Genomic DNA, 23550 nt, shown 5'->3' on the forward strand with positions numbered 1-23550 from the left:
TTGCTGCTTCATAATCTTTATGAATTGCCGGGGAGACAATGGCCTGACGGAAATGCTACTGCCAGGCATTTGCAACTCATTTTGCTGGCAAAAACCGCAGGTAGAAGCCATAATTGATAAGAATTATAAAATAACACTAGTTTCTAAGATCACGCACGCGGAGGCAATACCCGAAACGCTCTAGATTGGGCCAAGATCGATTCGGGAGCATCAAGTGGCCAGTTGGATATCGTTAGTGGCATTGCATTGCGGTTCTTTTCTGTTTCGTCCACTATTTCTAGTAGAATAACAACAGCAACGGCAGCATGGAAAATGCATTACGTGTAATGTGCGTTAAAGCACGAAGTTCAGCTTACAGCTCAGATATGTGCGGAGTTTTCCACGGACTGCGATTGATTTCCGCACTAATCAAATTCGAATTTACCATTGATTTTTCACTTTGAGCTGAGCAGAGAATGCGGTGTGTGCACAGCGGGAAATTGCAGGTAAATTTGTTAGTCGGAATTAATATTTTCTTTCGTGTTTTGGGACAGAGAAGCATTGCATTTTATGATCTGATAGTACCTATTGTTCATCTAAACTAAAATGTGCGTTTTTGATTTCGTTTAGATGGTCTCCAAACTCCACTAAATATTTATGGTTTAAGAATTACTTATGTCCAAGGGTTACCTTTAGATGCTATTTTAATAAACAATTTAAAATCCAACATTTTCAACGATGCAAATGCCTACACTGCCCTGCATTTTCCCAGTGTACTCCCCTAATTAACGATTATGCAACTGTCCGCCTGCAAATCGATTTGCATGCCTGCTGCCATCGCCAGTTCTGGTGAGGTGAGTCTGGAAGTCTGGTCAATGACATGGCCGCGGAGTCATTAGCGAAACGTTGAGAATGAGTCGCGTGCCAATGGCAGTACCGTTCTCCTCGCGGAGAATTACACAAAAGCGGGCCACAACACTGGGGCGTGAAGAGTCACAGATGGAAATTCTAATTACTCGATTTCTTGTTGACTCCACTGACTTACATGAGCAAGAACAAGCCAAACCGAACAGACCCGAGCAGTCGAGAGGCTGGCGAAATTTGCAGTAAAAATGTTCGCTTTGCCCCACTCAAATTACAATTTAATGTTGTGGGTCAGTCGCCTTAGTGGGGCAATAAACAAAGTTCCAGTCGAACTCCCATACCTATTCCCATTCCCAGTGCAAGTCCAAGTCCAAGTCCAAGTCCAGGTCCGAATCCGAATCCGAATCCAAGTCGCTAAGTCGCGGATTCCTCGCATCGGGCAACATAAATTGACTATGTGCACAGCACACAAATGTTCGAGTGATTCTGTGTGCCGCAGGGAGTGGAGCGGATTTTCGCTATATATTTTCCACTTTTCTTCTTGATTCGCCAGCATATAAATACAATTGCTGCCGAGCGGTGCGCTTTTAGCTGCGCATTTGGACCCAAATTCAAATTCAGATTCCGACTTGAATTCAGGTTCGTCGGCGATTTATTTAGGCAAATAAACAAATGGCATGTGCAGAGTGTTAATTTATCAAGTTGCCGGCGCACAGAATTGAAAATAAGTGCGAGAAAATCACTTTGCAACGGGGAAAGATCCCCAGATGCAAGTTGCTCAATGCCCAATGCTCAGATGCTGTCGGTTGGCATATTTATGGCCCGGCTGCTCATTTTGTCAGCCCAAAGTGCCTGCCATATATCAGGGGAGCATATCTCATTACTTTGTGATATTGCCAATGCATTTTGTCTGACCCAATAGACACCTACAAATAATGAAAAGGACGCAGATACCCCGCACCATCTTTGTGTCGACGTGGAGAAAAGATTTGGCAACGCCAACTGGATTTCTCCAGGCCAAAAGCCAGAAGAAAAAAAGAAACAACCGAAAAAATCGACAGATACAATATGTGCATGGAATCGAAAGACTTAAGCGACAAACTTGCTCGGCATACCTCTGTAAAGACGCGTTGACAGCAGATAAATGTTCTTTAAGTCGCTTTAATGCTATATAGATTCACAGTTCTGTACAAAATCTTATAGTGGGAATAACACAGATGTATCAGAAACAAAACACTCAGGGAATCTTGTTAAAAAAGGTTTTTTCACGGCTCAATTTAAATACTTACAATAAAATTACGGTCCATAATAATTAATAAGAAAAGGAGCAATGCAAGCAACCATTTCCGACAACCCAAACACGGTATAACAAATCACTCAAATCGAAACCATTAACAAAGGAAAGCCCATACATTGTAATAAAGAGCAATAAATTCATCATTTAGGATCATTGGGAGGTCGGTTTCCACCTTCAATGCAAGCCAGGGCCAAGCCGAAGCCACATCGCATTAAATGAATTTCCCTATAATTTATTGTTGATCTTTAAGTCTCATTAAAATGCTGCTCCAGTCGCACGGCGGTTCAGTTTGTGTTCAACTCGGGCTGTAAATGAACTCGACCACATAGATCATTCATAAGCAAAAGATCTCGTGACGCTGGCCAGCATATTGATGAGCTGATTCTTGCCGGCGAGAAGAATTCTTCTGCGGATGCTGTAATAGTGGCTGAAAATGAGGAGAAGAGAACCCCTTCTTCGATAGTCTCTAGGCACGTAGCCAGAAATTTGTCAGCCGAAGAAAGGAAAGTGAAAAATCTATAAGCGATGCAAATAGCGACGTTTTGTTCAAATGCCAAGTGAAAAACGTTGGAAGATTGTCAAGGGGTTTTTCGGTTCGGAATTGGAATTGGGATTGGCTTGATTCCGTTTGGAAATATCAATGGCAGCCGCAGGGCGAGAAAATGGAAACAAATGGCCTTTGTTCGCCAAGGTGAATGCCACGCAGTGATTTGCCGACCAGCCGCACATCAATTGTTCGATCTTTATTGGCCGCTTTTCAATTCGAAGGCAGTTTTATGAGCCAAGACATCCAAGCGAAAGTTTTTCCTGTCTTCGTCTTCGGCTGGGTGGCATAAATTACAAAATCAGTTAGACAAATTGTTCGGGCAAATGGCCGGGGACCCAAGACGATGACAAAGTCGTCAGCTACTCTCGTTGATAATCTGCACAAAACTGGGGACCCAGTTTAGCTCGGGTGCCGGCTAATTGTCTGCAATTGTTTCATAACCGTTGGCTGACCCAAGCCAAGTGACCCAAATCCCCTGAGCTGACCATCCAGCCGCATCCAGAAAGAGATTTGCCTCTGAATCTCTGCATCTCTGGAATGAGAATTGAGTTTTCTTTTTTTTTTCTGTTTCTGGTTTTTTGTCATTCTGCGTGTGCGGCCGAAATGAAAACCCAGCCGAGCTATCAGCGTAATTGTGTAAGAATTTTCTGCGCATTTGGGAAATGTGTCTGCCAGATGATGAAAAACAGAAAACAAACCAAACGAATCTACGAGTGCGCGTAGAAAAACCTTTTCCGGGCAGTGAGAATTTTCAGAGTTTTGTCGCACGAAATGCCAACGGTTCAACTCCGTTGTCGAACTGGAAGATGACACGGCGCAATGTCCGTCCGCACGCGGAGACATTCACCCATACCCATGGTCATATCCCAGCCCATTCGATTCCAATGCAATCCCAGCTCATCCCATACCATACCATTCGGTTTTCTCAGCTGGAGCATCCAAAGAAGCATCCATCCATCCATCCTCCTCGCGGAGATCCTCTTCATCTGCTAGTTGGGGCACGTACGCCGCATGTCAGTCTAATTTGCTGACATGATTATGATTTTGCTGGCCAACAGGGGCCAAGACTACACGGTGAGAAACATAACTATATACGATTTATATACACATTTACAATAAAACAGTAACCACAAGCTTCAAAACAATATTTCAATAATATATTCCGTCAACATGTTTTAAGAAAATGTTGAAAGAGTATCTTGATAAATTTGTCAAATATTGAAACCCATAATTATAATGCTGATTAAGAAGGAAATTAGCCACTAAAATTTTATAGCATCCCAAAATTGGGTTTTCGGAACAGCAGCTTTTGATCGATTGAGGAAAGAGAACATTTCAAAGACACAGTTCCCTAAGGCCACAATTTAAAAAGTATGCTGAAGTGCCATAAAAATTATTGATTGGCTTAGTTGGTCTGTAAAATTAAGAAAACTGACAACTGCCTTTAGCAATGTGTGCAACAACTTCTCTTTATGACAAACCGATGACGTGGAATTACTTGACAGACATTTCTCGCTGTGTGGTGTTTAGTCAAAGGAGGAAGAGGCCAATGTCGGCAAGTGAATGGCATTGCCTCATAAGCCGCCGAGATGGGCTCTACCAATTCGGTTTTGCAACCAGTCCGGCTTCCCTGGAATCGGAACCCTCCTGGCCACTGGATCTCCGCCGATCTGCTCCGCTTTGAGGCACTCTGATTTGAAGGCCTCCTGCTGTTTTGTTTGTTTGATTCAGCGCGGATTGATGTCGGCCCATGTCGACCAAGTCGGCTGCTGGCTGAAAGCATTTGAGCCATTTTTAGGCGGAAGTCGCTGCCGCTGACTTGGGCGTGACATAGTTGCATTTATTAATGCAAATATTCCGTTTAGCCGTGCATTCCGCAGATATGAAAATGAATAACCGTTCTTGCCGCGGCATTGAATTATTCTTTTGGCGAAAACTCGGCTGTGTTCTTGGCCAAGAGAACTTGAAGAGTTGGTATAAAAGCCAGGCAGCGCAGTCGACGCAGGCTTCACCAATTCTCTTCAAGATTCTCTTACTTTCCACTCTTAACCAACACTCTTCAGTCCTCTCTCCAAGAACTTTCTCCAAAAGAAGCTTTTCCGACACCTGAAGCTTCCCATTCTCAATTCTTGTTCTCGTCGGAAGCAATAAACTGCAATTATAACCGTCGAGGCAAATGATTTTCTGCCAGGCACGCAGCTTCGGCATTGAATTGCACTGAATAGCGCCAAATTGAAGTCCCACAGCGGGTTATAACAGAGCCCAGGGCATTAGCAAAAGACAGGTGCACGGATCACTCAAGAGGGGAGTTCTGGAGATGCGGAATTCTCGAAGAGGGACGGACTCCGCACGGGGAAGCTCCCAAGCACCCAGCAGCCCGGCTTTCTAATGACCAAAGTTGTAAGTACCAGAGGAACTACACGAGCATTACCTCAACGCACGCCTAATTAAGTGCGCGATAACAATCGAAGGCAGAGCTAAAAATAAGAAATAAAGAGTTGAAAAAACGGGGAGTGCGGAATGAGGTCACTGATTGTGGGGGCAGCTTAGTCAAGGCAACCGGGTTTGATACAGCGTTTATGCAACCACACTGCACATAGTAACACCACCAGCAATCAGCAGTTGCGCCACAAAGAAAGCGGAGGCTGTCTCGAATTTGTCCGTCACATAATGCAATTAAATATTGACGCACAATCATCGAAAGCACAGCGAACTGCACTCGTCGCACTTTTCCCGCGTTTTCAAGCATCTGTATCTGAATCTCACTCTTCATCCGATGCACTGCATCCGATTTCCACACTTGTCGAGGCAGTGATTCCATTCCAGATTCGACTTTGATTCTGCAGCGATTGTCGCTTTGGGCCATAATTGAGGCCTCTCCGCCTTCGATTAACGCCTCTGAGGGAATTATACAATTTTTCCAACAACGAACCACATCGAAAAGATCTGATAAAGAAATTATATAAATTGTGTCTTTCTGTCTTTCATCTCGGGAAAGCTTTGGGAGTTGGGATCGAAATAGGAAGTCTGCAATCGGCAACCGTCATCCGGATTCGGGCCTTGACTTTGGAGTCGGAATTGGAATTGGCGTGTGAATGAGTAGACCCCCAGTTCTCGAGATGGTCAGGGATTGATTGGGATACCAGAAGAGTGGGTGAACTTTGGATTGAGTAATTGGAACTGGCAGAGTTTTGCTCTAATTGCTATCGCATGCCGCGATCGTTGCCAAAATTACGAGACTTGCGATTCTCGGGAAGCCATTCTTCTCGATCTCATGTCAGATATTTCCCGAATGGGGTTGGACAACGTTTACATTCACACTCTAGAGCGCTGAGTTTGTTGCTCCCTCTTATCAAGGCCAGATTCACTGCGGCGGATGGCCAGAGATATATCAATACTCGACCGTTAGGAGGAAGTGGATTAAAATGGGCCATCTACTGATTTTCGACGTGTTCTGATTTCTGTGTCGCTTGGTATTCAAATATTGGTTTCCATTCTAGGTCCGAGAAACTGTGCCAAGAAAGAGTGCCGAAAGAGTGACGGAACAACCGCGGGGTGTTGCCCTGATCTTGTCCAGAGTTTCGAGGTTCGTTTGCAGAGCAAACAAAGTTTAGGCCTCCATTGAGTGACATGCAAATTTCCTTTCGATTTTTCACACATTCTCTGATTGCCGCGTGGGCTGTTCCTATGTTCCAATAGTCCACCTCCCATTTCCATTTCCCCAGAAAGAGGAGGTCGATCAGGAGCAGGAGTTTATGTTTCCGGCAATCATTCGAAGAAATTCGCTGTGCAGCTCGTTTATTCGTCTCGTGTCTCGATTGTTTGCAAATTGATTGGTCCCCACCTCAGATTCGTTTTTACTTGGAAATGCACTTGGCGTTGGCTCATTAGAAGTGGAGCGAGTCTCTCACTCTTGAATTTCAGTGGGTTCACCGCAGTGGTTTACTTTCACTCGGAACGGAGAGAATTTTTGGCGAAATGGAAAGGATTGCGATGGCACGCAAAGATACAAATGTGAGTCATCAATCTTCGGGGGGAGTTTCTCCAGATTTGCGCAGGTAATCAAGGAAAGGTGCCCGAAGGAGTTAAGATCTGAAGGTAGGGAGTAGCCAGCGGAGTCCTAATGACGATAAGAATCGCACGCATGATGAAAGTGTCCATCAAAGACGCCACCCGGTGACCCCGATTCGAATCGAAAGGTGAACTTCATGAGGTGGAATGGTAACGATGTTCCTCTGATTGCACCGCCATCTGATTTGTTTTGTTTCACTTTTCAATGGCTCCCCCTTCGGCTCTCTCTAATTGCAGCTTTCTATGCAGAGGAAGGAAAAAGCATTCTATCAGAATTTTCACTCTTAGCAAGTGTCTCGTTTGGCCTGTGCCACTGACTGACTGTCAGTACCTTCGGCTCCACCCTCCTCTGCCTCTGCCTCTGCCTCTTGGTCTCGAATTCTTGGCTTAGACGTGGTCTTGGCTTGGTCGGCGGCATAGAACTGTCAACGAGCGTTTAACCCAGTTAACGCCCTTCGCCGACGACAACTTGGTTGCTGTCTTGTACTTGGACTGCCACCACAACTACAGCACTCTGCTCCCAAGTTGGGATCCATTCGACACGAGACCATGCCACAAAAACGAGCAAGGTGTAAAAACAACACCAGGTGACTTTGGGGGAGGAGTAGGAGGACTGGATGGGGGATTGGGTATATCCAAAGATAAGAGAGGCCTCAGACTGACTGAAGGTGAAGTTGAGTGATGGCTCCACCTCGCCAAGAAGGGGCGGTGGGCGGTGCGGAGGTGTTGATTGTGGCCAGCGGATATTGGCGCACCCAGAGGAGGAGGAAAGGAAGGGGTCCGGAGATCCGAGATTGACCGATGTCTGGCTGTGGTTCTGGTTCCTCTGCATCCAACTGAAGCACAAGATCGCTGCTCAAAGGAATTCTGAGCGCGGTGAAAGTTGCCATCTCCATCTGCCCCATCTCCCCAGAACCCCCTGCACCTTCCACTTTTGCATCAGAAAACACGACAACGGCAGCGACTTGTTGAAATTCTGGTCCCAATAATGACACTTAAGCGATGCAGTTTTTTCGTAATATGAATTTTCCTGTTTGCCGTTGGTCGTTGCCTCCCACTCCCCTGCCTCCTCACCCTCTTCCACATCTATCATCAATTACAGCCGCGAATGGAGAACCTCGAGGTTTCGGAGGGGAAGGAGAAGTCCACCTGAGCTGCAACTCAATCACCGGCCAACATCCAACTGCCATCGGCAGCTTCTGCTTCTAATTGCCGCACTTTTTGCTCCTGCTTAGTCTGGCCAGAGTTGGATTCGGCTGACATGGGCTAAGGGGAGGGATCCAGTGAGTTATGGGCACGCAGAGGTGGCATCGTTGGAGCAATTCGATTGTTGCGCCCATATGGAGAGGAAAGCATTTGGAAAGCATTTCTCCTTGTTTGGTTGTATTGAAGAGAGGGATTCACTTCGATATGGAGCTAGGCAAATTGGCGGTTTCATATTCCCATCATTAATTTCTTCGCTGATGAATCCGGACACATCGAGAGGTGAGCAGAGGTGATGCAATCTCCCTGCCATCAAGGCTTCCATTTTTAATTTACAATCCCAGAGCCTGCGATTAGCGACGACATTGCAGCAAGTTATGGAGATCGAGATGGAGAAATGGGATGCGAAAGGGGATGGGATGGGATGGCAGTGTTGCTATTCCCCCAATATTTGCTCTGGGCGTTGGCACACCAGCTCGCCAAGTCGACAAGTCGCCAACTCGTGGCTTCCTCTGTTAGAATGGGCCCGAAATGCAGTTGTCTTTGGAGTGGATGGGTTCCTGCTCTGCAAATGAAGGGGTGTGTCTGGCATGGGCTGGAACCTGGATGTGGATGTGGAATCAGATGAGGAAGTGGAGGAGGAGCACCTGGGCCCAAGGAGGCAGCACGAGGCGTGCGACATGCAACACAAGCCAATCAAGGCAACTGTCAATGGAGGCAACACCTGTTTCTGCTCCTCGCATCCACTGGCTGCACTTCTTCCACCTGCAGCGACCTTGAGTCGGAGGAGTTGGCTCCTGATGGAGCACCACTTGAGTTGATAAACTGCCTGGGCGAGATTCGCGTCTTGCGGGTGTGCGAACCGAACCGGTAAATGGGAGCAATTTTCATCAATTTCACTGCGCGGCACTTGACAAAGCAAACAGACTGCGGATCTGCCCCTCTATTTTCGACCTGAAAATGATCCTGGGTCCGACAGATACGCCTTACTCCGCTCCCAATATTTTCCATTTATATTCTCATCAATTTGCACCAATTTCCACATGCCAGAAGGCAGAGGAGTGGACCTCGAAGTTCGGCTGCCATTTGTAGCTACACAAAAGGGGCATCGCCTTGGAAATTTATGACCGCTTCGCCTGTTGCATGCACCATGCACCGATCACCATGCACCACAAAGTGGAACGGAGCCACCACCACCCATCCCACCCATCTTAACCATCGCCCCATCCAACCCACCAGAACTGGCATCCCGACCCGAAACTGTTACACTTGGCTAATTGATTTATGAGAGCGGGTTTCCAAAATATTTGCAATACAAACACGGGCTAAAGTGATCTTTATATGGATATCATTCTGCATGTGGGTGGGTTGCCAAACAGAAACTGGGGGAAAAGCTCGAGAGGAATCGTGGCGAACATGTCGCATGGAAGGAACAAGTTCCCAAGTGTTTCCCACAGCCACAGGAAGTGTTCGCTGCCGAACGCATGCCAAAAATGGATCCCCGAGGACAAGACAACCTTGGAGTTGGAGCCCAAACCCGATCCCAAAACGATCACGATTATGATGATCATTGCGGCGATTGCGGGAACGGACCATCGAGTGGGCAAAGACAGGTTGGTGGGATTGGGATCGGGAATCGGATCGGGAATGGTATTGGGATGGTGGCAATGTCCCCACTCAGAATTCGAGGAGTGGGATCGGGACTCCGGTCGTTGTATATTGTTTCTGCATTGTAACTGTCACCTGGTGGCAGTTTCCAGTTGCCAGAGTTGGCAGAAATAATAGAAATTATATTAAATGGGCATTTGGGGAGTGCGCACGCCGCGACTTCCGTGTTTGGTGTCTCTGCACAATGGGCCATTCCGAGCCACATCGCGGGGTACATCTGTACAGTGGGGCCCGGATAAGGGACCTGGAGTACAAGTGGCTGGACAGGTAATGCCCCCTCCCCGAGAAGAGCCCCAATTTGGCGGGTTATTACAGCATCTGGGAATATTCTCCTCACAATCTAGCACCTCCGATCCCCCAAGATCTTACCCAGTAACTCCCTCGCCGGAATTCGTTGCCACTTGCCATGATGGACACGTGCCAGGCAAATTCTTCTCTGCTCAAGTCTTTGTAGTCGAGGCCCGACTATTATGATGGATCTTCGGGGATGACACGACACTTAACAGCGGCATTGTGGCCATGGCTGTTGTTGGGCTGTTGGGCTGTTCGGGCAGCAATTTAGGAGGAGAGTACGAGTATTTAATGCCGCTCCTCTTGCGGGAACTCGAGGCAGGCGACTGATTTATGACAGCGCGAAAGAGTGGAGTGGATGGGTCTTCTGGGCCGGGGAGGTATAACTACAAGGGGATCTGCAATCGGAGGGCAATTTGAGGCGGGCGTGGCGCCCCAAAGGAGGCTGCTGCCTGGCAAGAGTCCCACCTGAACCTGGGTCCAGTGCGGAGGCCTATTACGTGATGATGTAATAATTCTTCGAGTCGTTGGCACTTTTATTGCGGAAAATGTTGCATAAATCAAGGCGGCAATAAACGGATCTCCACGGATGCCCCGTGACTCCACGCTTCATTCGATCGCTGATGGAAACAGGATGCCTTAAACATTTCATTTGCACCCAGCACCCATCAACCCGCAATAATTTGCACCGGGAAACTGGCGCTGGCTTTATCAGTCCCACTCTGTGGCATTTTCCGCGGCTTTTCAATTGCATTTTCCGAATTCGGCTCCGTCATCCCATGGAATTGGAAGTGGAATAGTGGAATAGCGGAGCTGCTTAGAACTCATTCATTCGTCTGATGATGATTTGGGGGACTGCTCTAATCAACCAGCTGGGATAATCAGCAACTTTGTTGCAGCTTCCTCTTACTACCCCACTTGTCCCCCTGGAAAACTCGACCCACGCGATCCTCGACTTCTCGCACATTAGCAAACAAACCGCTTCCCAGATCCCAGTTCATGAAGATCTCAGCGGCAGATGATGATTGCGGAGATGAGAGATGATTCGGCTGGAGGAACGTGATTGTCATTATAACCAAAGCGAGAACTCCAGAGGTCCAGAGAGGGAGGCCCACGCAGAAGCCACAGAGCGGACTGATCAAACAGAGGCGACTATAAAAGGATAAACCCTGGGCAGAAATCATATTGCAAAATGCAAATGAAATGATCTTGATCAAGACCATCGTTTTGTGTGATGCAACGAGCAAGCCATCGATATTTTATGGATCAGTGGGTTATCAATCAAGTCATCGAGGATTATCGCTGTTGTTAATGGTTACGCCAATGGACGTGCCCCTCATATAATGGCATCCGATGATAGTGATTAGCATGCATGGTGAGATCAAAATGGTTCTCTCTTCCGCAATCTGTGAATAGGTGACCACTCCACCGAAGTCATCTGTAAGAACAGTTCCTCCTGCTCCTCGACTTCATCTCCATAGTCACGATTCGGGGGATCACCGGAATACTACTCCCACCTCGCGTCCGACGCCTTTTAAGTGGGCCAGTGACTCCTCGACCGACGTGATTAAAATGTCAAAAGACGCCGCAGGGCAGACCGCGTTGGATAACTCACTTTATTTATTATGCCCGATATAATTAAATTAATTTCTGCTCGCAACGGAACTTGGATTTTCGAACTTGGAGGGGAGGGCTGGGCGACTGTGGGCGTGGCTCTGGCCCCGAAATGTATCGCATCGTGAGCCACGAAGATCTTGGAGAGCACTTCCCATTTGCATTTCATTTGCTGGGTAATTCCTCCTCTTATTTCCCATTGCGTGATTCGGCAACGGATTCTTGGCATTTCGAACACCTTTTTGGGTGTCCACAGGGGAAGGGAGTGGGACTCGGAATGGGAATGGGTTGGAAGGTAAAGGGTCAGAGTCTGACAAAACTATAAACAAAGCCACACACAAACCAAGAGCAAATTATTGGGCAGACTTGGCCCGAGACTTGGACAAAGAAGTGGAGTCGAAGGGAGGGGAAGGGAAACTGCTTTTTGATGTTCGGTAATTGGCGGTTTGGCAGCACGCGAGCCGAAAAAGAGGTAGAATCGGGAGGTGGGGAAGAAGACGTCCACTGGAGTGGTCTGGGCTGGAACTTGGGAGCTGGACGAGGGGTCTGTTCTTCCGACAGCCGGCGCTCTGCTGAACTGAACCCCAGCTGAAGTCCCGGTCGAAACTCAAACCCAAACCCAAACCAAAACCCAGAACCCAATCACAAACCCTCGGAATGGTAACGAGCGAATTTCGGGATTTCAGCGTGACGCGCTTTCTGTTCTTCAGAGGGGAACCCCTTCGCATGGAGATGGGGAACTAACTAACTAGAATCTAGTTCTTGGGATGTCGCTGTGGTCTTGTTCCTCCGCTCCCCGCCCTCCCATTTCCCATTTCCCGACCTCATGTGGCCGTTGTTGCTCTCTCCTCTTTTCATAATAATTGGCAGTTTACAAATGTTCTTTCGCTTTTGATTTTGCTTCCAGTTCTGGCTATTTCTGATTCCATTTGTACTTCTGTACTTTCAGTTCCCCCTAAATGCCGCGGTTTTCCCGGAGAGAGTTCGGAGGGGAACTAGCGGTACTGTGCACTGGGCTCTGGGTTCCGTTGAACTTCGGCCAGAGATCCCAGATCCGACATTTTTGTGGCCAATCTCGCTGGGAATCCAGAGCAGGCATCCGCCGCAAATAAAGTCGGCAGTTTATAGGCGTGAAAACTAATTAGACAGCGGAGTCAGTCAGGAGTCAGATGGTACAATAAATAAGCACCTCCGAGGGTAGGGGCTTCTGGAGGTTCTCCTCCTTTATTTGTGGGTTTGTTTTGGCGGCTAATGAGCAAATGCAAATCACAGCTCCAACTAACCGCTAAGTGTGACTGCACCCCCGGAGTCACCCCTCCTCCTCCATTTGGTGGGCGGTTTGTGGGCGGGCTGTTTGCCCATGCCCCCCGATTCTACCTCTCCATTCTATTGTCCGCCATCCGAAATCCACCAACCTCCGACCGCCAACAGATGCCAGATTAGCATTTAAATTGTAGTTACATTTGGCCAAAGCAAACGCAAACCGAAACCAAACTGAGCTGCAACTCCAGCCACAGCTCCACATCCAAACTTTAGATTATTTTTCATTCTTGTTTTCCTCCGTGGCGTTGCATTTCCCGCTTTCCTCTGGGCGAGCGTTTACCAAATGGAATTGTTGTCTTTTGTTTTCCTATAGAATGTAGTCTGTAGTGGGAGCTGCTCCTCCCCCTATTTTCCTCCCCCGGATTCGGACTGATGTTATCAAACCATGGCCTCCGGCAGAAGTTTCCTCTGTTCCTCGGTTCGGTGTGCCAAGGTAGCAATTTCAATATCAAAATTCTGGTCTGGCCTTTGGTCCGCTGCAGAAACCGCAGAGCCACCTTAACCGAGAACTTAAACCGAACCAAGTGGAATGAATAGAAATGGAAACGGAATGGGAATCGGAGGACCGAGTTATCAGCGGTTCAGGTGAGTCCGCCCAACGGTAAACTGCCAACGCCAACGCCTTCTTCGGCATATCTGCACTCCGTTTCGGAACTCCTATGCCATCTCCATGGCCAGAGACCAAGTCCAACTCCATTTCCTTTGCGGATTCGGATTCTGTCAGCGCACCGCGCTCGAAACATTTTAATTCGAATTAATTAACATTTTTGGCAGTCGACGGCCGCCGGCTCCTCAATCAGTCTGACCCAGTTTTGGGCCAAGCCATTGACTTGAGCTATTCTGCTACCTTTTTGCCAGTTTCCCTATTCCCTTTGGCCACGAGCACTTGGCGAACAGAAAAATTTCCCAAATAAAGCGGAATGATAAATTGTCAAGCATTTGGAAAATGACTTCAGAAGTGTGGCAGGCCCCGGGGCTTCCTATCCGTATTCCCCGTTTCCAGTTCTTTAGAGAATCTGGGGGAATCTCGGCCTGAGAAGTGGGGGGAGGGAGATTAATTTGCAGCTGGCCAAGTACCGTAAGCGTAGGTGGCTTGATGAGCTCCGTTGGTCAGTCGGCGGGTACTTCTCTTTGGATCTCCTCGCTCCAGCAGATTCGATGTGGAACTGTCCACCATTCGTAGTTCCCCTTTCCCTCCTAGACAGAGGTACTAATTAATTGCGTGCTGGAAGCACTCCATGGTAGCAAAGAAGGGGCGGAGATCTCGTCGCAGTCGCTGCTCTGATTGACAGGAAATTGTTATGGCAGAGTCCGATTCCGATTCTTATTTTCAGCTAGTTCCCATCGATTAAGAGATCTGCAACTGCGAGCCCAGGGTTCAACGGCATCCTGCGGTCAGTTTCCCGTTTCATCTATGTGCTCTTGACATCTAACCCCGCCAGTGAGCAATCGAAAGTTTCCTACTCGCACTCCAAGCCCATTCGATCTGAATCTCGAGGCTGCAATCTGCACTCCATCTGCATCTCGGTGGAAATGGGAGGCTGAGTCACTCCCAGGGAGGAGGGTTCCCTGGTGTCCGTGCTCCGCGTGCCCAATCATCCGCCACTCGAGACTCGCCGCTCGAGACGTTCGAGAGTGCGAGAAATGCAGGGAAATGGAGTCCAGCCAAACTCTCACTGCGGAACCAGGAAAGGGGATCCGGAGGGGCAATCTCTCGTGGCGAGTGCAGATGCCAGAGATAGCACTCGAGACCATGTCGACTAATTGCGGTTATAATATCAAAGTCGACATAACGCCTTGGTCCACCCTCTTCCACTCCACTCTCCATTATCCCCGACACGAAACCGAAATCTGGAAAACACGCAACTGTCGACCTGGACGATGGTCAAGTGGCTCTCGTAGAGCATCCAAACCGAATCCAAACCGGACCAAGAGCCGATGCAGAGATGGAGTTAGATGTTGGACACTAGATGGAGCCGGGTGTCAGGATAATTTGCAGATCGACGCCGCCGACGCCACGCAAATGGAAATGAAAATGATCCGCCTGAAAATGATCGCCGGACATAATGAACTTTCTCGCTTTTGGGGTGAATTTGCGGTGCTTAGTGTTTGGCGGCCAGGAATGGAATCCACCGAAAGGGGATATGCGGTTAGGAGATCAGGAGACCAAGCTACAGTGGAACAATTATGCAGAATTTGGGTCATCTCTCCCAGCAATCGCTGATGAGTTTTCCCAGCAGAGATAAAACAGAGAGGAACCGAGCCACAGAGAACTCATAATAATTGTGGATTTAATTCAGATGCTGAATCCGAATTCGGTTTCTGTGTCGTTTGCTTCTGGGAAATGGCCGTGAAGTCATTTCGTTTTAACGGCATTTAGAACAGAGAACTGGGAAGAGGAAGGTGGCCAGTTGCTCCCGAACAGAGTCAATCCGGACTGATCTGAACCAGAGAACAAGTGACGAACGTGCCGGTCATCACGATCCTCAACCTCTGGTACTACCAATATGGAGCCGTCGTGCCCATCACAGTCACCTCCAACATCACAGTCGGAGTCACCGTCAGCGGATCACGAAGACGCACTGCCTCCTCCTCATTCTCCTCCTCCTGGCCATCGCATCCAATCCCTGTCAACTAATTGCCCGATCTCTTATCGACCAAGGCTACCTGCTGATTTCACGTTGCCAGAACGGTTCTTCTTCCTGTCCCGCGGGTCCAACTGGATCGGTGGATCGCTGATCATCGATCGTTGATGGGTCCACGTTTTTGTCTCCTGTCAAGGTTAAATCGTTCACTTCTCCTCACGTGACCAAGCCCATGAATATTAAGGGGTGGGGTGGAGATGCTCCTCTAATGACAAGAATTCCCATGCTGCATATCTGCGATGCCTTAACCAAAACGAAACCGTTATGGAGGCCTTGGATGCATATGACAAATGGGCCTCCATCGCAGGGTATAGAAAATCTCCTCAGCCTCATTAGCTCCACTTAATCGCACGCACCTCTCCGCGGAAAGCTGGTTGGATGAGTGGGTAACCAGTTGATGGCCATCAGTACCACCTGGTTTCAGGGTGTTGACCACCTACGGAGATTTGAGAGAGAGATGTGGAAGACAGGGGACATTCCTCGGCTGCCGTAAATTTGCTTTAACCAAATCGCAAACAAATCGAGACGCGCATTGTTGTCCCTAAAAGACCAGCCTCCCCTCTCCGGGAACCCCCTCCAGATTCCTATTCCTCCATCTAGGTGCGTGAGTCGAGTGCCTCCCACTCTGGACCTGGTGAGTTTGTTTCTTTCTGTGTTGGCTGCCAATGCGTCGGCATGTCCGATTGCCTTCCATTGATACTGGCCTCCAGGCTCCTTCCCTGCGGATCCCATCCCATCTGATGCCATCCTATCCTCCAGTTGGTCTTCGTTAGCGGCTGCTTCACCTACTTTCGGCTGCCATGTCGCCATTGCCTGCCCCCCAAATCCTGCTCCTGTGCGTAGTGTTCAGTTTGGTCTCCATTTCCCGATGCTGTCATCGCCTACGTTGTTTGTGTTCGTTGTGTTCCAACTGGCGGAGCTGGCGGAGATCTGTGGCCAACGCCCATTAGAGCCAGAAACAGGGAGACAGAGCCGAACTCTGCGGCTGCCATTTGGCGGTAATGCGTTTCAATTACAATTCGCAATGAACGCGTTCCAAATTTCATTGGTCTGCTCTGATCTTTGGGAGATAGCGGGAATGCCTTTCCTTTGTCCGGATCTCGAGGCTCCAGGTCTCTGTATCTGCCTCCATCCCGCTGCTCCACTCTCCCCCAGGGAAAGTGTTGGAAATTGATCCGCAAAGTTATTGCAGTTGCACTGCCATTCCGCAACAATCCTTTTAAGTAGCTCCATTCCCCGTTCCACCTTCCCCTGCAAAGCCTCTGGCTGCCCCACATTTGCATGGCTACATGAGAGCTCCTCAATTAAAAGGCCGAGACAAGCAGCTCCACTCTTCCTGATCCCTGGCCATGTTCCACTTGACTTTAATTGGATTTTGTTTACTTTTGGGCACATTTCCTCAACCGGGAAGAGAAACAGGGGCAGAAACAGAAGCAGAAGGAGTGCGGAATGCGACACGACACACGATGACAAATGTTGATATTCAAATGGCACCGTTGGGGGCGTCAGGAGCGTCAGCGGGCACTTGTCTTCGGCTGGGTTCCTGAACTAGCTGGACGGGGTCTTGGATTTCGGATGCTGGGCCTTTGTCACCAGAAGACTGGAGACTGGCGGAGCTGTCCCCTGGCAAGCGACACCCGCAACTGGCATTCCAATCGATTGTTGGCCATGTTCCTCCGCGGAATCTGCGGTCGTCTTGGCCGGGTGAGAAAAGTAAGCCGTTGGATGGCCCTCCTCCTTGGATCCCCTATTCCATCCTCCACTTTATTCTGTGATCTCCTCCATTCAACGCAAACAGGCAGCAGATGTTTGAAATGTTTGCGCGACTTTGTCAACGTTTCCATGTCTTCGCCGCCTTCTGTTTGGTGTCTCTTCCAATTGAATGCATTGGAAAACGTCCACGGCACCTGTCAGCAGCACCAGATGTTGGGTTTGGAGTGGAGATTCCAGTGGAGAGGCAACGCTCATGGTACCGTTGGGTGGATGGCATTCCAGTGGGAGAATCTCCCGCAGCAATTAACTCTTTCCACTCCGGAATGCTCCAATGACTCCCCAACAAATTGGGTTAAGCCTGCAGTTTGCATAAAACAAGCTCCGTTTAGCATGCAGCTCCTTGTAGATAGAGGTCCGTAGAAAGTGCATTTCCATATCCTAATTCGCTCTGCTCAGAAGTCAGCTCACGACTCCGCTTATCGGGGCCCAAAGCATTGAATGCCTGCCGAAATGTGTCAATAATTAATTGTATTCAATTAAAGCACTCCCCGATCACCATCTCCACCTCCATCCCGCTCAAAGTCAGCCGATGCTCGGATTAATTAAGATGCAGTCGGATCAGCAGACAAGCACTGGGATCGGATCGCTCCTGGTTGCGGAGTCATGTAATATGCATTTGAGGCTGGTTTGTCGCTGGATGTGCATCGATATGGCCTCCTCTCCGTCCACGTTTCGGGTAAAAGTGCAGCTAAACATCAATTAGCCCAATTCCCAGGCCGTTGCCACTTTGACTGGCTCCTCTTCTGGGACTTCTGTTTCTGTTTTGGTTTTGGTTTCCACCTCCGTTTCTCTTTCTTCTGGCCTCATCTCGTATGTTGCATGTTGCATGTGGCTCACGTTGCATTTCGGCAACCAGTTGCATCTGCAGTTTCCATTGCCATTGCAGATGGGAGTTGAACGGGCTGCCCTTGTGATTAGATACCGCTCTTCTTTGCCCAGAAGTGAAACCTAGCCCATTGCAGTTTTCATTTCATTTCGCTTGGATACTGTCTTTTCCATGTGCTGACCCTCTGGTGGGGAGAGGTCTCTTCGGGAGGGCCTTTCCCATATCACTCCATTGTTACCAGCCACCAGTTACCAGGTAGAGTCTCTCATGGTCAGTTCCCGATGCACTCCGTTTGTCTCACGTGCCATCGAAAGTGCGTCGTGCAGAAGTTTCACTTCCCAGCGAACTCGAAAGTGATTCTAATCAAACGGGTACGGATTTAATGAAATAATGCCTGGCGAAAAGGAGAATGTAGAATCGCCACGAATCTCCGCCAGCTTTTCACTCATGTCGAGTGTCAAGCGGACGGGGCTTTCAACTAAATCAAATCCCCGCGATCGACACACATCTGGTGTTCCAGTGGTTCTGGCTCCATCCTCCTCAAGGTCTCCTCTCCATCTCCGTCGACATCCTTCGATACTCCTGCTCTCGGATTCGGATTCGGCATTCGCGTCACGATTCTGACCAGAGACAAAAGCAAAAAGTCAGGCAGATGAGCGATGGCCATGCATCACTGGCATAGGAATTGGATTTGGGGACACTCCATTTCGCATTCTCATCGGATGTATAATGCAGCAGAACGCTAAACCGGCCAGCGAATTGCAAATGTTCGGCTCGGGAAATGAAAGTTCATTAAATCGCGAAACAAAGAAGAACAGACTGTGTGTAAAATTCCACAGACCTGTTAAAAGTGAAACCTCTAATAGCCAATAATTGCTGACATCGGAGAAATAGAAATAGATTCCACGGCATTATAGATAACCGAGTGGCGTAAAGTCAACACCAGGCATCATTAACCCCCAACATTCTCATTTGTTATCCTCCAACTTTCAACTCGCGGCTTCCAACAGGTTTCGACTTCAGATTGATTGCGATTTCATCTCACGCACATGGATGACATTCTCCCCAGCCGAGATCTATGCAAATAGCCATAAATTGTGGTGGCAGAAGAATTGACAACCTGGGGAATTGCTTTGACCCACAACCTGATGGTCAGATGGAGGGAGAATAATTCTTGCTTTCCTCGTTCTTGCGAATCAATTAGCTTGAGATGACTCAAGATGATTTATGATAACCAGGTCACTGGAATCAAAGAATCGAAGGGAATCAGATCAAGGCCCGCCCTATCCCGCAAATTGGAATGGCATTGAGAACACCTTTCTATAATTAAGCAAACGAAAGGTTCGAAGAAAGATTAATGGATGGGCAAGATGTGTGGACAAGGAATTGGCACAATCTGGGAATACAAATTTGTAATCTTGCATCTCCCCCACGAGAACATCGCATCATACAAGCAGAATTAACAAGGTTCTGGGAGGGGGATGGAGACAAAGAAGGATAATGTCATGAACTTTGAGCCGCGGGAGGTGGACCCCTCCTGGTCCATCTGCATCTCCATCGGAGGCATGACCCGATCCCAGACAGCGTCGCCTATCAGCACTGACATCGCCTAAACAGCCAGGCGAACAACTGTGGGGGATTGGGGATCGGTGGCCAGGGACTTCAAGGGGAGGAGGGACTTCGAACAAGACTTGATCCTGCTGCTCCTGTTAAATGTGGCCATGTCTACACTACTGGCACAATTTCCAGGCCAGACGTCTTCCCGTTTCTTTTCTTTTTCTTGGGTTTTTATTGCCGTTCCTAATTCCTGTGCTGTTGTCTTCATTGCTGAGCATTTTGTCAGCGGCATGTTAAGATTTAAATAGACATGCAAAAAGCCAGGAAAAGGTGGTCGGTAAGGACAGGCTTTGAAGCTCCTCCTAACCTTTTTCCAGCGGGCGTAAGATGCACACTTTCGATAAAATTTCGGTTGAAATTTATGCAAGTCGGGGCAGAAACAGAGATTTGCTGGGCCGCCGAGTCAGACAAATGGTAATCCCGTTCAAGGAGAACTTGAAGACTTGAAGGGTGCTGCTCGCCCAATGATTTGGCAATTTGTGGTTTTTGTGAACTTATGCGATTCTTTCAGGTTTTTTTCCACCGCCTGTACATAATTTACTAAGCGGCTTTTGTGTAATTGCTTCGAGACAATGTTTATAAAGAGTGGGGGGAGTGGGAGGGAGGAGACCACCCGAGTCGGGTAATGACAAAATAAATGTTTTGGGCCGGGCCAAAAGGTCAACCGACATGGCTGCATAACGGCATTCTTCGACAACCGACATCTAGAATGCAAAGCGATCTGCGAGCGAGTTCCTGGATTCGGATTCGGATTCGGGCTCGGATTTGTGCTACCAATTTATGCTTTGGCCCAAAGCTATCTGCCATTTATCGGTTTGGCAATTAAACTGGTCGAGAGTTGTGGTTTCTTTTGGTTTTCGGTTCTGCTCGGATGCTCGGGTGAGGTTAGCGTTGAGGTGGCGTTGGCAATTGTCGTCTCTTTTTCTACTTTATCGCCGACAGCTACCGAAACCGTCTGAAAAAACCGTCTCCACCGGCTTAAGCTTTATCAATGGCCCCGAGTTAATTGAATTTCTATCCATTGTGCGCACTTAAGTGGCACTTAACCCACTGCCGCAGGTCCAGATATGATGCAGCTGCATCTGGAACTGCAGTTCGCCGGAATTCGTATAAACCAACAGAACCCGACTAATTGTTTTTTATTATTTTGCCCATTTCGGCTATTTTGGCGGCCGATCCTATCGGCCCATTACCATTACCTCTCAATTAGATGAAAGCCATGGGCCGTAGTAAAGCCGACTCGAATTTCTCCAATTGACATGTTTTAGCCCTCCGATTAGCTGGTGTGTGTGGAATTTTAGCCGCTGGTCTAGCACTTAACAATCATTTGGCCGCCGCTAAATGTGTATAATTATGGCCATAATTAAGAGGCCCACTTTCGATGGCGCAGCCAAGCGATTTGGCAAGCGGGTCAGACGAAAGGTTGCATTTCTGGGTTTCCACCGCTCGCATGGAAATTGTAAATTAATTAATTATACGGAATTCGCTATGTGTGCGACTCCGAATGGCGTATAATACCTTGATGTCCAATCGGCTTATGTGCAGAGTTCTCGGTAAATTGGCAAAAGAATATTACCGCCATCTCTACAGACGTATAATGCGGGATCGCACTGGGTGGCCACTAATGCGCTAAATTAAAACCAAACAATGGCCGGGCGAGCATAATTGTATTTGCCAAAAGCCACGTGCAGGGGATTCTATGTTCGAGCTCCAATTTGTAACGCAAGCCCAATAGAGGTGGCAAACCGATTCAAAGACCGAGCATCTTGTGTGTGTTCCCCATTCCGTTCCCTCTTTTTGGGCCTTAAACCTGAATGGCCGCAATAAATGTGGTCGATCGCCACCGACGATCGGATCGGTGAACATGAGGCTGCCGACGACCGACGGCCAGGTTGAAATATGTATTTGATGAGTTTGACAATCGGGCGATCGATCTTCTGGCCGGGAGCACATAAACCAGGGTTCAGGCTCATCAATTCGGGAGGCGATCGTTTGCCCCGATCAGTACCAATAACAATTTGTTGGGTCCACCGGAAGCAGAGTTAATTTAAATGGAAGCTTTAAAGAACCTTTACAGTTAGGACTAAGGTTTCCAAATTTTCTGCCACTGATAACCATTTCCCAAAAGCATTTATCGCATATGACCCACAAAAGGGTAGTAAAACAGGGCCAAGAATATTAGCCGGGTGCTGACTTTTATGGCCCTACACATGGCTTTCATTTTCATGGGAAACACGAAAACACTTTCCAACTTTCGGTTTTCCTTGTAGGGCCATAAACAAAATTGTTCTTAATTAAGAATTTTGGAGTAGGTTGTGGCGACATTTTCAAACCAGAACCGAACCTGAGTAAACAAAAAACGAAAGTAGCTGCCCATCGTTCAAGGGTTATGCAACTACGAATGTGGGAAAATATTTTTCGGGGAATATGTGCAAATAAAAGATCTTCTAAAATTAGACCGATGATGGGCGCTCGTCGACCGAAAGCCTTAGAAATGAAAGTTACTGTTTCTTCTCTGACCGAAAGTCTTGTTAGTGCTTTCTGTGCATTCATATTCAAATCGATACGCTTTTCATGGGTCATTTTTGTGGCCCCAGACTCTCACTTTCATTGATCACTTGCATTGAAGCCGAGCTCTAACATGATTTGTTTCATAGGTAATCGCTTAACGGGTTGACCCGACGAAAGAAAAGCCAGTCAATATTACATGATTTATGAGTCATCAATTGTGGCCAAACAAATTGGAAACATCGCCTGTCAATCGAGTGGTCGTCTCGAGGGTAGGCTTCCATCTTCCATCTAACTAGCCATTCATCGAACCAGCGAGTCATCGATGAGTTAATCAAGTCGAAGACTGACAGCCGTCAATTACAACACTCGAATCTGCGCAATTGTCGATGCATTTTCTATTTGGTTATCTTGGACCCTTGAATATGGGCGCTAAGAATAGAGAAGTTTTGAGATCTTCTAGGAAACGAAGCTTAGATACTCTAGTAGCCTTACAATATTCTTCGAAACAGAGCAAAGTAACTTATGGATTTTAAATTGAAAATAAAACATTGTCAAGAAGTGTAATTTCTAATACACATTACAATTTTCCCCATTTTCGGCTCTTCAATTTTTTTGGACCAACATGAATAGATTAGGCTCTATTGTATTTTCAAAAGCTACTACACGCTTGTGCTCAAAAAAATGCGATCCATCCAAGGACAAAGCTTCCAAAAGTGATAAACCCAAGGGCAAAAGGGACAAGAAAGATCAGTGTGGAAGAAGTAAGCTAAAACATATAGTATTAATGTCTGAAATATACACAATATGGTTATTTTAAAGGTACAGAGCCCACTAAACCGAAATGTGATAAAAACTCTGGTGCTAAAACAACTACTTCTGGTGGTAAATCAACGGAGCAATGTGAGAAAGGCAAGAAATGAAGCGGAATCAACTAAATTTAATGTTATAAAGTAAAGGGTCTCTCAAAGTATAAATATATATTTGAAATATAATAAACCTTGAATAATCAATGTTACCTAATCTTTTTAATCAGATAAAACCATATTCTTTATGGAGTCGCACTCTGCAAACTCCCACCTATTTGCCACCTTGTCCACCCAAACGGCTCAAACATTCATCACTTCGCGCCTCATCAGCAAACCATTATACCCTCTATTAGCAGTGGCATGCAGGTGAATATGCAGAGTCATAGAGGCACTCGAGCATCCTCGGCAGAAGTGTGAAGATGATTTGCACTTGGAAGACCATGGATGAGCCTTCGGCTACCGAACATTCCTGCTGCCTCAAGGAAAGAAGGGAAGGGGTGCACTTTATGGCTTTT

At 47.7% G+C, this 23550-nt stretch overlaps 1 long non-coding RNA gene across 2 annotated transcripts; it reads left to right on the forward strand.

Annotated features, from left to right (window-relative positions):
• The first annotated feature begins 22738 nt into the window (after positions 1–22738).
• LOC119557946 lies at positions 22739–23277 on the forward strand. Of its 2 annotated transcripts, XR_005220129.1 has the most exons (3): positions 22739–22990; positions 23049–23196; positions 23263–23277. It is a non-coding gene; the product is annotated as an uncharacterized LOC119557946 (long non-coding RNA). The 2 variants fall into 2 exon arrangements; XR_005220128.1 differs by lacking the exon at positions 23263–23277 and having other exon boundaries at positions 22743–22990; positions 23049–23239.
• Positions 23278–23550: the final 273 nt, after the last annotated feature.

The sequence above is a fragment of the Drosophila subpulchrella genome, chromosome 3R, assembly GCF_014743375.2.
Source record: "Drosophila subpulchrella strain 33 F10 #4 breed RU33 chromosome 3R, RU_Dsub_v1.1 Primary Assembly, whole genome shotgun sequence".
Classification (NCBI taxonomy): domain Eukaryota; kingdom Metazoa; phylum Arthropoda; class Insecta; order Diptera; family Drosophilidae; genus Drosophila; species Drosophila subpulchrella.